This window comes from Rhincodon typus, chromosome 21, assembly GCF_021869965.1.
Source record: "Rhincodon typus isolate 14 chromosome 21, sRhiTyp1.1, whole genome shotgun sequence".
Lineage (NCBI taxonomy): Eukaryota > Metazoa > Chordata > Chondrichthyes > Orectolobiformes > Rhincodontidae > Rhincodon > Rhincodon typus.
The window spans coordinates 32,560,326-32,573,883 of NC_063352.1; the positions used below are offsets into that span (position 1 = coordinate 32,560,326).

Genomic DNA, 13,558 nt, shown 5'->3' on the forward strand with positions numbered 1-13,558 from the left:
AAAAATAATGTAATCAGCCATTTTTAAGAAGCTTTTTCTTTTAAGATCCAGATTTCTTTCAAAGCAATTATAACTTATGAATTTGGCTTTGTGCCTTTTTGATACCCACACTTTTCCCCTAAAACCTAAAACCCACCACCCATGTTTCTTTTCCTAATCTCTCATGATCTGTGCCACTTAATTCACTGTGGAGCAGGACAAGACACGCTCATATTTCTTCTTACAGTAGGTACACTGAGAGAGCTCTGTGATCAGCAACCTGGAGGAAGGAGATAGCTGAGTAAAGTCATGGCAGTCTGACATTTTGAAGATCAGTAAATTCTTTTATACTGACTGTGTGACATGAAGCCCACAAATAAATAACCTCTCAGTCATTCCTATCCTCCATTACAAAGGTCTTAGATAATAGTATATGGGAGAGTCTGAACAAACTGCTAACTCTGAATGAGCTAAAACCCTTAAGTTCTTTGAGAAATGTGAAACATCCCAGTAGTGATGGCATACCAGCCAAATTATTTCATCCCCGTGAGAACTCATCAGCCAGAATCTGCTGGAGGAGTCAGAGAATTTGCTTCTGGCCATCAGCATGTCTGAATCCAGTGGGAACAGCATAATCATCCTAAACTAGAAACATAGGGAGAAAATTAGAAATTAGCGACCCAAGTCGCTGCTGAATGTGGAGCACAAAATTCTGTCAACTGTGTAGGTTCTTTCTCAAGTTGGTGATTCACTCTAATTTGACCTGTGCTGTAGCCAGCAGGAAGATCTTTGAGAGTGTCTTGCTATTCAGTATACAACTGTCAATGTGCAGGATAGCAGCATGGGCACCTGCCTTATTAATCTGGACCAGAAGAAGGCCATTGACGGAATATCGCACACTTAAATGATGGATGTGCTCTTTAAAATGGGGTTTGGGAGGGAATCTGCAATTGGATACAGCTGCTCTGCACAAATAGTAGTGCAGTTTCAATCAATTTATGGGAATCGGAAGGGTTTCTGTTCAAATCCAGAGTCAGGCAGGATTTCCTTCGAAGCCAAGATAAATCAAGGCAAGGCCTATTTGGGAACTGAGCTGACCAATGGATCTGAAAGGAGCAAGTAGCCATTGTCAAACAAAAACTGAGCATGTGAGAATGATGCTCCCTCTCCATTGCAGGCAAGAACCTGATCATGAGGTGAAAAGCACTGTCGATACTTGGCTTAGATCTGGTCCCTTCTCATTCTTGCACTGTGGTGATCACCCTAGTCAGCTTATGTTTTACCCGAAGGCTGAAGATGGACCCTGTTCACAGGGACAAGATGTACAAACCTCTAGATAAAGGGGCAAGAAGTATATCTAACATAGCCCTTATCCTTATGGCCATCTTTTGGGTGCAGCTGTATCAAACTGCGTGTAGACCCTTCGTCTGCAAGCACCAAATGTCTATATTCTGAGGTTCTAACTATCTTCATAATTGCAAAGGATGGGTCTGGCTATATTATTGCGGAAACCTCCAACTAGTTGAACTGTGTCATATGGAGTAGTTCATGCAGAAAAACACCTTTAACTGCATGTTGTATCAGGCATTGGTCAATGTCCATGAGACTGTGTTGGAAGAGGATATGGTAGATGCTGTTGGTTAGTTCCTTGAGCAGACTGTCAAAGTAATTTGCCAGAACTTATAAACAGGCGCCAAAACGTAGCTTAGCTGGTGGTGAAATAGACCCTTTCAGATCTTTTCTCCCTTCCCAAAGTCTCGTGTCTTTTCATGTTGCCTTTGAGGTGGCTGCGTTGGGGAAGAAACTGTTATCCAATTCCTTGTGGAATGTGTCTTTATGAAAAGTATCTGGAGGGAAGTGAAAATTTTTTGTTGAGGTTCAATCCAAGCAGCTCTGAGACTCTATGCTGTATGGACAGTTCCCAGGAAAGCTCACAGAGATAAAAATCAACTGGAGAAACACTATGAAAAATACTCTTTGGTGTGATTGAAACTTGCTTGTCTTCCAGTGTGTGGAGCTACCCTTGACCAAAAGTTGTAGTCTGGCACATTCCAAAGTTTAGGTCTATGTTCAAGGGACGCTTGACGCAACCGTCACAGAGGTACAATGGGAAAAGGTCGCTGCCTATGGCCTTTCAGTCATTATACACTGAGAGGCTTGAAACTATAGAATTCCTCTGGCTGCGTGCTTTACAAAGAATGCATTGTGAATCGAACATTGAAAGTGTATTGAGGCAATTCAGAGTGAACTTGATGTATACAGGATTTTTTAATCTCTTGCACCTTCTGTAATTTCCAATTTGAAATGTTTTTGGTTTTGGGCTCTACACCTGATATGGAATGCAGCATGTAAATATTAAGACAATTACAATCATAATAAGTGGAACATGCTTTCTTTTTGTTTCCTGTCTGTTTTCTTCTTCTCTTTGAAAGATAATCAATTGGGGTTACTTTCAGACAATTGCCTATAACTAGAATTTGTTGTTTCTTCTAAGTAGCAGAACTAGTCCGCAATTCAGTAAGTACAGAAATCATTGACCTTATTTCTTGGCAATTTAACAGCCTACGTAATAAATTACTTGCACACTTTACCAAATTTTAACAGATGTGAATAATGATCTATGGTGTTACTGATCGGATTTGTCGTGACATATCTTGAAAACGATGCTGCAATCGTTATCACATTGAAACAGGCCAGTATTTGCTGCATCATGGACTTTGCCAAAAGCTAAAAATGAACCATGCAAGTTTATTTCTTTTCACAGGGTAATCCTTGTAGAAAGGTAAAAGCGTGGCAATATTCCCACAAATATGATGAGTCTTGTAAATTGTGATGACAAACATTTTCGAGAGGAAAGGAAGCAGTTTATTGCAGCTTGCCATGTTTTGTACGGAGAGATAATTGCATTGATTGTATTTTTGATGCATTGGGATGTGAAAATCCTTGATAGTTGTAAACAATCTTGCTCTACTGTTAAGGCAACATTCAGCTTCCTGCATCATCTTATTTTGTAACTGATATGGACCGAAGGCTGATAAAGAGAAATATGCTGAAGACCATTTTATGTCGAACCTGCATTGTCGGACCGGGGAGACACAGCAGGCTATTTGTTAGAGGAGCAGTGAAGTGACAGTGGGTTGTTTGTCAGTCACTGCAGGGCTGGGACCTCATTGGCTAGGCTATTCTTCCGCCCAGTTCGTAGTTTGACAGTCGATTGAATTTGTGCTGGGACTGGAAGCTAATCATTAAAAGGCGCTGCTTACAATAAATGCTGTCTCACACCTCGCACTTTCGCCCCTTTAGCAGCAAGTGCTGCTGATTCACGTCTGAGAGACACTTCGACAAGGTAAGCGCTGCCTGCTTTCTATGCTGCTGGAAATCTTTTCCTCGTTTCGTATGCAGAGATCGTGTTCACGCAAGAAGCGGCAGCGGCTAACAACCGTCAGCCGGGAGCTGATTATTGATGCTGATCTTTTCTTCTTTATTTTGGGGGGAGCCTGATCCCGGCGCGGGTTTAGGCTTCATCCCTCTCCATCCAGCAGGATCCGGCTGATGGTGGTTGCCGTGCCTGGGAAAGGGGCGGACTGTGAGACCTGTCCCCTCAGCACATCAGTTTGGTTTCAATTTTTGTTGTTAGAGTGAACGGAGAATTCTGGCTAAGCTCCTCTGATGAATTGAAATTGCTGCTAGCTACTGATGAAGCCATTTAATACGTTTCCTCGGGCCAAACATGTTGAATTAGTATAGTCCTGATCAGATCTAGGCAATCTTCAGTGTTCATGTGCTAACATACGCTTTAAAGAGACTTGATTTATGCACAGGATTGTTTGTTTTAAGTGTTCTACCAAACATATATCTCAGGCTTCATGGAAATGCTCGCCAGAGCACTGTTACACTAAAGTTCGAGCTGTCCAAGTCTTCGTGCAAAGTGCCAAGTGTCCAGCCTTCTTGAGATTGCTTACAAGGCTAAAACATCAAAACATCAGATAAAACCTCCATGGAGATAGGAGGGTGCAACTAATTCTTCCTTCAAAAGGACGAATTGCTTGCCTTCTGGTGTGTGGAGCTACCCTTGACCAAAAGTTGTAGTCTGGCCCATATCCCTCCAGACCTTGTTTTTCTTAGCATGTCTGGACCCCACTTTGTACATAAAGAAGACTTAATTTTTTTTCCTCTTTTTGCTCCTATCTTCTCCAATTCCAAATCTTGTCCATCAGAACCACTTCTTCACCCCAGTCTTCCTTGGTCGCATCCATCCAAGCCAACTTAATTAGAGAGTTTGCAGACTCTCAGATCCTACAGCACAATATCTAAGTAAGAGTGAGAGATGGATACAATGTGGGTTCACATTATAACTGATCTCCTCCCTTTCAAAATCTCAATCATTTCACCCTCGTCAAAAACACATCCATCCACTCTCCTTGCCAACAGTCAATCTAATCTTCTTTTCTTCCTCAGAAACAGTGAACTGAATTTTTTAGCAGCCCTTTCAAGATGGGCTGGGAGGGGAAAACTTTATAAAATGACATTGGGATAGATATTTGGTGCCTTCCTGCTGCTGTGAGATATTCTCAATGGTGGAAGGAGAAGCCCTGTAGCTGCATGTCTCCATTCAACGGGCAGTCAATTAAACTGTTTATGTGGCTAAGCAAAGACCATTCTTCCTCCTCTAGCACTGGGAAAAATGTGGGTCCTCTTGTTGTGCAGTAATGATGTCCCTACACTTGGACCAAGAGGCCTGGGTTCAAGTCCCACCTGCTCAAGAGGTACATCTCTGAACAGGCTGATTAGAAAAATAGGTTAAATAAAGAAAAACTATTAATTCCACCTTTGTAATGTTATCTTCCTCATCTGCTGCAAAAACATTTATCCATGCCTTTATCACTACACACTCAACTATCCCAATGTTTTTCCCACTTGCCTTCTAACTGCCACAATCTATAAATATTACCTTATCCAGATGTGGTTGCTCATATATTAAGAGTTAGAGTTTTATTTTCAGAAACCTTCAATTGGCTTGTTTTCCTGCTTCCATACCATTTAACTCTGGGGTCTGTTTGGCTCCCACATAATCTCATAGAGTCATCAAGTCACACAGCATGGAAACAGAACCTTCCATCAACTAGTCCACGCTGACCATATTCCCAAACAAAACTAGTCCCACTTTCCTGCGTGTGGCCCATATCCCTCCAGACCTTTCATGTACTTATCCAAAATGTATTTTAAATGTTGTAACTGTACCTGCATCCTCTGGCAGTTCATTCCACATACAAACCACTCTCTGTGTAAAAGAGATGCCACTCATGTCCTTTTTAAATCTTTCTCATCTCTCCTTCGAAATATCCCCTCTAGTTTTGAACTTCCCCACCCTAGAAAAAAGACACTTGCTATTCACCTTATCTACACTCCTCATGATATTATAAACCTCAATAAGATCACCCCTCAACCTCCAATGAAAAGAGTCCCAGTTTATCCAGGCTATTTTTATAACTTATACCCTCCGTTCCCAGCAATATCCTGTCTACATGCTACCTTTAGCTAAATTCATGCAAAGGCACAAGTTTGCTTTTACATGGGTTGGTTAGCTTATTTGGCTGAATAGCTGGTTTGTCAATGCAAAGTGATGCCAATGGTATGGGTTCAATTCCAGCACTGGCTGAGGTTACCATGAAGAGCTGTCCTTTTCAACCTCTCCCCTAAGGTTAAACCATAACCATTCATCTCTCTAATGAGACAGCAGCACTCTGGGACTATGGTGACTACTTTTTCACTGACAATGCCCAACCCTGCCTTATCACTACCCCTGGACTCCTCTGCTGTTGTAAAATTATCAGTCTGCTTATCTGACATCCAGAACTGGATAAGAAGAGAGATAACAAGGTGCAGAGCTGGATGAACACAGAAGGGTCTAGGCCCGAAACGTCAGCTTTCCTGCTCCTCTGATGCTGCTTGGCCTGCTGTGTTCATCCAGCTCTGCACCTTGTTATCTCAGATTCTCCAGCATCTGCAGTTCCTGCTATCTCTGGATAAGAAGAAATTTCTTTCAATTAAATATTGGGAAAGTTGAAGTCATTGTGTTTGGTTCCTGCTCCAAACTCCAATTCCTAGATACAAGTTCCATCCCAGTCACTGACAATGTCCGAGATCACGTCAGTCTGTTCAGAACTGTGTGTCATATTTGATCCTGTGATGAATGCCTAAACTCATATATACCAGCTCTCAAAACCATCTTTTCCCACCTCCATCAGATCACTCAACTTCTCCCTTGTCTCACTCATCTGCTCCTAAGAACCTCATCTACAGTTGTGTCACCTCTAGACTTGATTACTGAAACACACTGTTGGTTGGTCTTCCACATTACCCCGTGTAAACGTGAAGTCATCCAAAACCCAGCTGCCCTTTCCTTAACTCAAGGCAAATCCTGTTGCCATATCACTGCTGCGTTTATTGATCTTCATTTACTTCTAATAAAGCAATGTCTTGATTTTGAAATTCTTAACTTTTTGTTTTCAGATCCCTCTGTAGCCTTGCCCTTCCCTGCCTCTGTAATCTTTTCCAGCATCACAATCTTCCAAGATATGCAGCAGCTAGCACACATACATTTAGCATTAGTACAAGCTACACTCACAGGCTAAGTGCATTGCCAGCTGTTCAGCCATCACCAGCCAAACATATTGCAACACGTTCATTGGCACAATTCCCCTTCTCTTCCAGGAGAAGGTACCAAAATAAGGCAGCAAGAGCTCTCTGGAAAGGGACAAGCATGCCTCCTTGTCCTCATCCCAATGGAGGAAATATTTATAGCCATTGTTGCAATGTGCATTAGTAAGATCAGGATCAATCTGTCCTCCAAGAGATCAATATGATTTTTATCCCACACTCTCTTCTGATTTACAAGATGCTGATGGTACAATCATGCCTCTTCTACAGGTTAAACCTTGTCCTTGCCAGCCCACCCTCCCAAACCTGTCTAGACCACCTGTCTAAACCTTGTATTTTTTTCCTTTCTAATACCCAAAAGGTTCAATCCCTTCAGGCAGTGAAGTAACATTAAGAAGAGTAACAATGAATGCACACTACCAGCACTTTAGTTCACACTCAAAGCCATCAGTTCAGATACTGACACTGTGCTTCTTAGGGAATGGACTAGAGTTAGAATCTGCATGTCGCACCTGTTAATAATGAGTGCACTGCAGTTGGGTAGGTGACAGAAGATAATGCAGGTATCGGCTTGTCAAAGGGAGAGAACTTGGAAATGGGATGCCCTGTAGACCACACAGATATGAATTCTGATGTGGAAGTATGCAAAAGAAGGCTGATGAATATACATTGTAAAATGCTTGGTGAAGTGTCAGACATGCCAGAAAGCCTGTGCCAACGTCACAGATAAAGGAGAAGTTCAGCACCAACATTGTGCAAGGCTTTGGGGACCATCCTTTTTCAGCATGATAATGAAGACCAATTAAACCAATTGTAATGTAACATCTGCTGGTCAATGTCACAGCGTGCGTTGTGGCAAAAGCAACACCTAGAGACTGAGTATTGCAGGGGATGCTCAGATGATCACTGTGAGCAAAGGAGCTGTAGAATAGCCCACCATTCTGTCCCCCAAGAGATCAATATGATGGTTAAAGAGCTACTTCTTTGGAATAGCAGTGGCTCAATAGAGTTCTTTCATGTTGCCCTCTCTCAGGAAGACAGCAGTAAATCATTAATTCCCGCTACCCATCCCAGATAGTGCAGTCTGCAGTCAGGCACAGCAGGGCCAGAGTTGATCAATGTCATAGAGTCATAGAGTCATGCAGCATGTAAACAGACCCTTCGGTCCAACCAGTCCACACTGAACATAATCCCAAACTAACCTAGTCCCACTTGCTTGCTCCTGGCCTATATCCCTCCAAACCTTTCCAATTTGCTTACTTATCCAAATGTCTTTTAAACGTTATGATTGTACCCGCACCCACCACTTCCTCAGCAAGTTCATTCCACACGCAGACCACCTTCTGTGTAAAAAACTTGCCCCCATGTCTTTTTTAACTCTCCTCTCACCTTAAAAATGTGCCGCCTGGTCTTGAAATCCTAAGGAAAAGACAACTACCATTAACTCTATCTATTCCTCTCATTATTTTATAAACTTCCATAAGGTCACCTCTCAACCTCCTACGCTTCAGTGGAAAAACTCCTAGCCTATCCAGCCTTTCTTTATAACCTTCCATGCCCAGCAACATGCTGGTACATCTCTTCTGAACCCTCTCCAGCTTGATAATATCATCATGCAAGGCTATCTACAGTGTCCCCACTGAAAGTCAACAGCTTTCAGTCATGGTCCAGTACTGAGGTAGCATTATGTAGGACATTAAGACAGCTACAAAGGGAATGCACAGGAGTGTGTTGTATAAGGTATTGCTTCTGAAAGGGTCAATGTTGGAAATTTTATTAAACTTCACCCAATCCGGCTTGAATGAAGAATCAGGCAGTCTTGCACAAGCTCCTGATGGTATCAGAAGTGACATATCTGTCATCTGATAGTCTTAAGTAATTATCTCTAACTAGTCAAGGTAACTTGTATCCATTGCTATTTTGCAATAAACTGCCTCTTGTTGTGTAAAACAAGTTCCTGTTAAGATTCACCACTGGTCCATTTTCCACGTTGATAATTAGACAGGGCCTTAAGCTCAGCATAAAAAGGAGGATTGAAAGGCTTCTTATTATACAATGGTAATGTCTCTATCTCTGAGCCAGAAGGCCTGGGTTCAAGTCACACCTACTCCAGAACTATGAAATAACATTTCTGAATAGGTTGAATAGAAAATACCTAAAAATGAAGATTGGGCTAAGATCCTACTGAGCTTGGAAGCCGAACAGTCTTCAGTCTGGTTAGTACTTGTACAAGACACAGCCTGGGAATATAACATGTAGTAGGTTTTAAGGGCTCTTGTGGCACAGTGATAGTGCCTTTAACTCTGAGCTAGCAGGTCTGGGCTCAGTCCAACCTGCCCTAGAGGTGTGTCACAACATGACTGAACAATTTGATTAAAAATATCTGCAAAAGAGGGTTGGTGGAAAATTATCAACCATCTAGAAACAAGGACAGCAGGGTTAGCTGATTTTTGTGTTTTTAAAATGCAATATTATATGATTAATTCAAAAAAAAAACTTATTTTGTGGTGGCTTTTAGTTTTACATTGTTGTCAAGCTAATGCTGAAGTCGTTAGTGATAGAGGGAAGGTATATGTCAGGAATTGGATTGTATTTACTGGGATTGCACCTTGATGGGTTTTTCACAGGCCAGAAGGGGGTGACTTTGTTGCCTCCTTCTTTCCTTTTCCCCTCTTTACCTCTATCTCCTCTTCCTCATGCTCTTGCCTTATAACCAATCGGCTTTTTCTTCTTGTTATCAGTCCATGCAGCATGTAACAAACCACTGTGAATCTTGATACTTGCCCTACCCATGATGCTGCGCCCCTCCACAGCATCCCACGTGACCCACCATTCGTATGTCCCATCACAATCCCTGTGGTAGCACATCTTGCATTCGCTGCATGTTTTGCCGATGTGCATGGGTCCCTCACAGAATTCATCAGCTATTTCAGTGGATGGTTCTCTTTGGCCAGTAACTTCTCTTTGGTTTTCCACAATATTTGAAGTACACAATGCACTGCCACAAAATTAAGACATCGTGATTGTTGCCAGGATATTAGGCATTGACGTGCATAATTCATTGCCAGTGGTCACACATCAGCTGGATGTTGAGGGTGTGGAATCACTTTTGGCTTCAGTTTAGCAGAGTTGTCAAACAGTGCCAACAGAGTGATGTTACATCTTAAGCCATTAGGAAGCCACAGGATCTCTCCAACTTGTTTCTTCTATGGGAGAAATGTAGTTTTTTTTTCTACTTTAATTAGAAGGACTTGGTGAGTAGAGATCTGCAAGAAAAGAGAGAGATCTGCAAGATTTTGTAAAAAAAATCTAGTCGAGTAGATACATAAAAGCCAGTTAAAGCCACTGGTAATGATGTTCTTATTTTAACCTGAAGTTATAGTGTGGCTGCAACACATGGAAAATTTCAGTGAGAATGTCTTTACTGAACGGCAGATATGTGAAACATGGCTCCCACTTGAGGCTCAGATTTCCCAAGACATGGCTGATATTAACACAACTAAAACAGAATTTTGTTAGCATGGCAGATGCCCTATCACTGGGACAGAAACCAGTTGGATATCCGGCAGCTCAGTAATCTCAGTAGTTTCACGGAAGTGGAGGCCCTTGTTGGGATTGTGCTTAGCACAGAGAATGCTACGGCTGCAGGATGGTCTTCCATTACAGTAAGTAGAGTAAGTCAGGTAGATCAGGGTGAGAGGGTTAGGTTTGGTTAGGGTGGGGTGAAGGGAAGCCCCTCCATGGACTCAGACTGCCTGATTAGAGACGCCCTCTCCACTTTTGCTCCAGCAGGAAGACTACTATGGATCACCAGCTGCTCTCCCATGCAGTAGAGAGCCCATTCACCTCGAGCAGAATGTTACTGGAGATGGGAGGAGGCTGTTAATTGGGCACTTAAATTATTCAGTTAGCTTCCAGGCAAGACAGCCAGCTGCTGAAAATTGCCATGGTGGCAGGAAGATGAAGGGCCTTCCCCACAGTTTTCTTTTGGCCTTCCCTCACCATTTTATGGCCTGTCAGTCTCCCAGGCCATCTACAGAGGGCTGGTAAAACCCCACTTTCCAGTATACTCACAGAGAAGGAGCCCTGATTAATCTAGACCAACAGTAATGGAGGCTAATTTTAATAGTTTCATTGCAGTTTTGGCCTGGATCGACTATCACAGTACTGTGCAAGAACCAAATGTAGGATCTAATTGGTCTTGATGACTCAATAGCACACTGGTGTATATTTTAAAAATTTCCTGTATCTCCGGGCACCACACTGGATCAAGAAGGTTCGGTCACACCGACACCATCCAGGTCTTGTGTATATGAACAAACAGGCCAGTGAGCGAATCGTTGAGGGAAGCACTAAGTGAGGCGGTGAGCAAAGCAGCAAGGGAAAAGGCCAGTTCAACTGCCAGTAGTAAAATTGCCAAGCTTATCCTGCTGCTGTCGAGTGCGGGCTTGGATTAAGGAGTCTGTACCCAATCCACGTGTAGGTGCTGCAGCTAATGTCATCATGGTGTACCTGTTATTGCTTCCATCTACTTGCTTGCCCCACTCACAGCCCACCTTGCCCTCCCTCACCAACTCACTTATCATTCCCTTCACCAGCCCCCTCATGCCTCACTCGCTGCTCCTCTTGCCACTTCAGGCAATGTACTGCTTGCTGATTGCCTTGACACAGTGCTTGCTTCCCAGCTCGCCATCCTGCCACGCTGCTTCGGTGGGCAGTAGTTGCTGCCTCCTCATGATTCCCTTGATGGCTGTTTGCTGCCACACTCATCAAACCCACAGTGCTTCCCTCGACACTTACCTTGCAGGCCCACTATACATGTGATCTGAACATTTCAATAAACAAAGCTTGTACCTAATTACATCTTATTTTCTTTTTCTTTAAAAACTCTGCTTTCTGCGGTACAGTTAATAAAATTTCAGTGTTCTTTGATGCAGGAAACTGTCTGTGGTATCACTGACAGTGATGACACAGGCACAGAGAATGCATGGCACATGAGTGCACTCCCTGCAGATGTGGTGGCAGCAAAAGCAGCTCCAAAAATTTAATTATAACTGTTGATATCTATAGATAATAATTGTTATTATCTGAAGATGAAAATGTGACCTATCCCCTAATTTCAACAATTCTATGTGACACGAGCTAGTTAAAAAGAGGCCCAGATTCCCCAATATTAATAGTCAAACATATGCAAAATGTTGCAGGACAAAACATTTTTAATTTTCCATTAGCCCTTGGAAAATGAAATAAAGCATTATAACTGGATAATCCAATGTGAAGCCCTTTCTAAATATCACTTTGACTTTCAAATGTCAATGCACTACAGGGATGACTCTCCTGTCAGAATCTTAACTCCTGGACTGTGGTGTTTCTGCTCCTGTATCCTGATTCAACATACATTAAACACATAAGAAAATGTGTCTTCACATTTTAAAAAATTCTATGCGCAACAACCAAGCTTTTGCACTTGCTACAGAACATGCTTCATCAATTTAGACATTGCAGGAGGCAGCATGAATGCGAAATCAAGAACTGTTGCACATTTATTTAAGTTAAACTATTCCACATTTCATTTTGAGGTCTTCATATTTAAAATATCCCTCATGTACAGGCTTTATTGATGGTTTTGATATGGGTGCTACAATAATGTCATGGTTTCTGATCTAGAGAGGAGGTAAAAGGCTCAAATCCCAGCAAGAAAGCTGTTCGTTGACATAGTTTGGATTGATAATGATGCACCACAACTCTAGCTTGTGTAGGACGATGAAAATGACACTGCCAAAATGCCAGTTACAATTTCCATGCTCTGATTAGAATAATCTGACCACAGTATATGCATGATATGAATGAATAATTGTGTTTCAGAACAGTATTGAAATTCTGCTCTGGCAATTTTTGAGACTCATTTAGCTTCCAGCTGGGTTTCAATTGTGCCACCTGATTTAGTTATCTGTTTTAACATCCCTGTAGGGCATTTTTCAGAGCGCTGCTTCAGGAGCAGGAGCCTACAAGGTGAACATCAAATTCCATGTTAATAGCTTAACTGTATTTTTTTTGCTTGCGTGGCCTGTTACAATCTCATCTTTGCAAAACCACAATACTTGGAAATGTTCATGTTATAACTAGCGAATAAAGGAAGCTTCAGTGTTTATCTCCAGCGTCTGCTTGGTAGGTATGCTGCTGTGTTTTCTGTCACATTGTGTGCTTTGACTTGAGAAAATCTTTGTCATTGTATCCAATTAAGGAATCTGCAATTTTCAGTAGGCTGTTATAGAATGGCTGTGCTGGGTTTTCAAAATGAGCATAAACTTTGATAATGTCCAAGAGGCCATAGCTCAACACAATGTTCTTAGCTAAGCTCAAGGCATAAGTTCCAAATGAAGCCACAGAAGAGCTCTGTGTGAATGACATTTACTTTGCAAAATACTGGACAATTTATGTTAGGTTGTGTTATAGGTAACATTATTGAGTTAGAAGCTGCAACAAAATCATGTATAATTTCCTAAACTTGGCATCCAGCCTCAGATGAGCTGCAGTTTCATCCAGCTGAACATTACCTTCATTACAAGTCACCATAATAAATTCCATATCCTTCCTGTCAATTCCATCCTCTTCCTCAGAATGGCTAACTTGTTTGTTATGCCTAAACTGACTTCCAACCACGTATCCTCATCCTAACATAAATGGTCTAATATCCCTCTGTGACATTGCTTGCTTGTGTCCCTATTTCAGCCAATCAAAACAATCTAAGCATTTATTAGTTCCAGCCTCAGCTATTCTGATACATTTATGTCCAACCACTTGTTTTCCACCTGCAGAAAACTTCAGTCTATCCAAAAATGCTAAAGCTCAAATGATATGGCACATCAAATGCTGCTTTTCCATCAATTCATCTCATAGTCTTATGGTATTACAGAAC

The 13,558-nt window shown here is 42.0% G+C and overlaps 1 protein-coding gene across 1 annotated transcript in view; it reads left to right on the plus strand.

The window, feature by feature from the left end:
* Window positions 1–3,197: 3,197 nt before the first annotated feature.
* The window catches only part of abat (4-aminobutyrate aminotransferase), a 166,107-nt gene continuing 155,746 nt past the window's right edge, over window positions 3,198–13,558 (plus strand). Inside the window, exon 1 of the mRNA XM_048609726.1 lies at window positions 3,198–3,325. The gene's annotated coding sequence lies outside the window, so the exon portion shown is untranslated. The remainder of the gene's footprint in view (window positions 3,326–13,558) is intronic.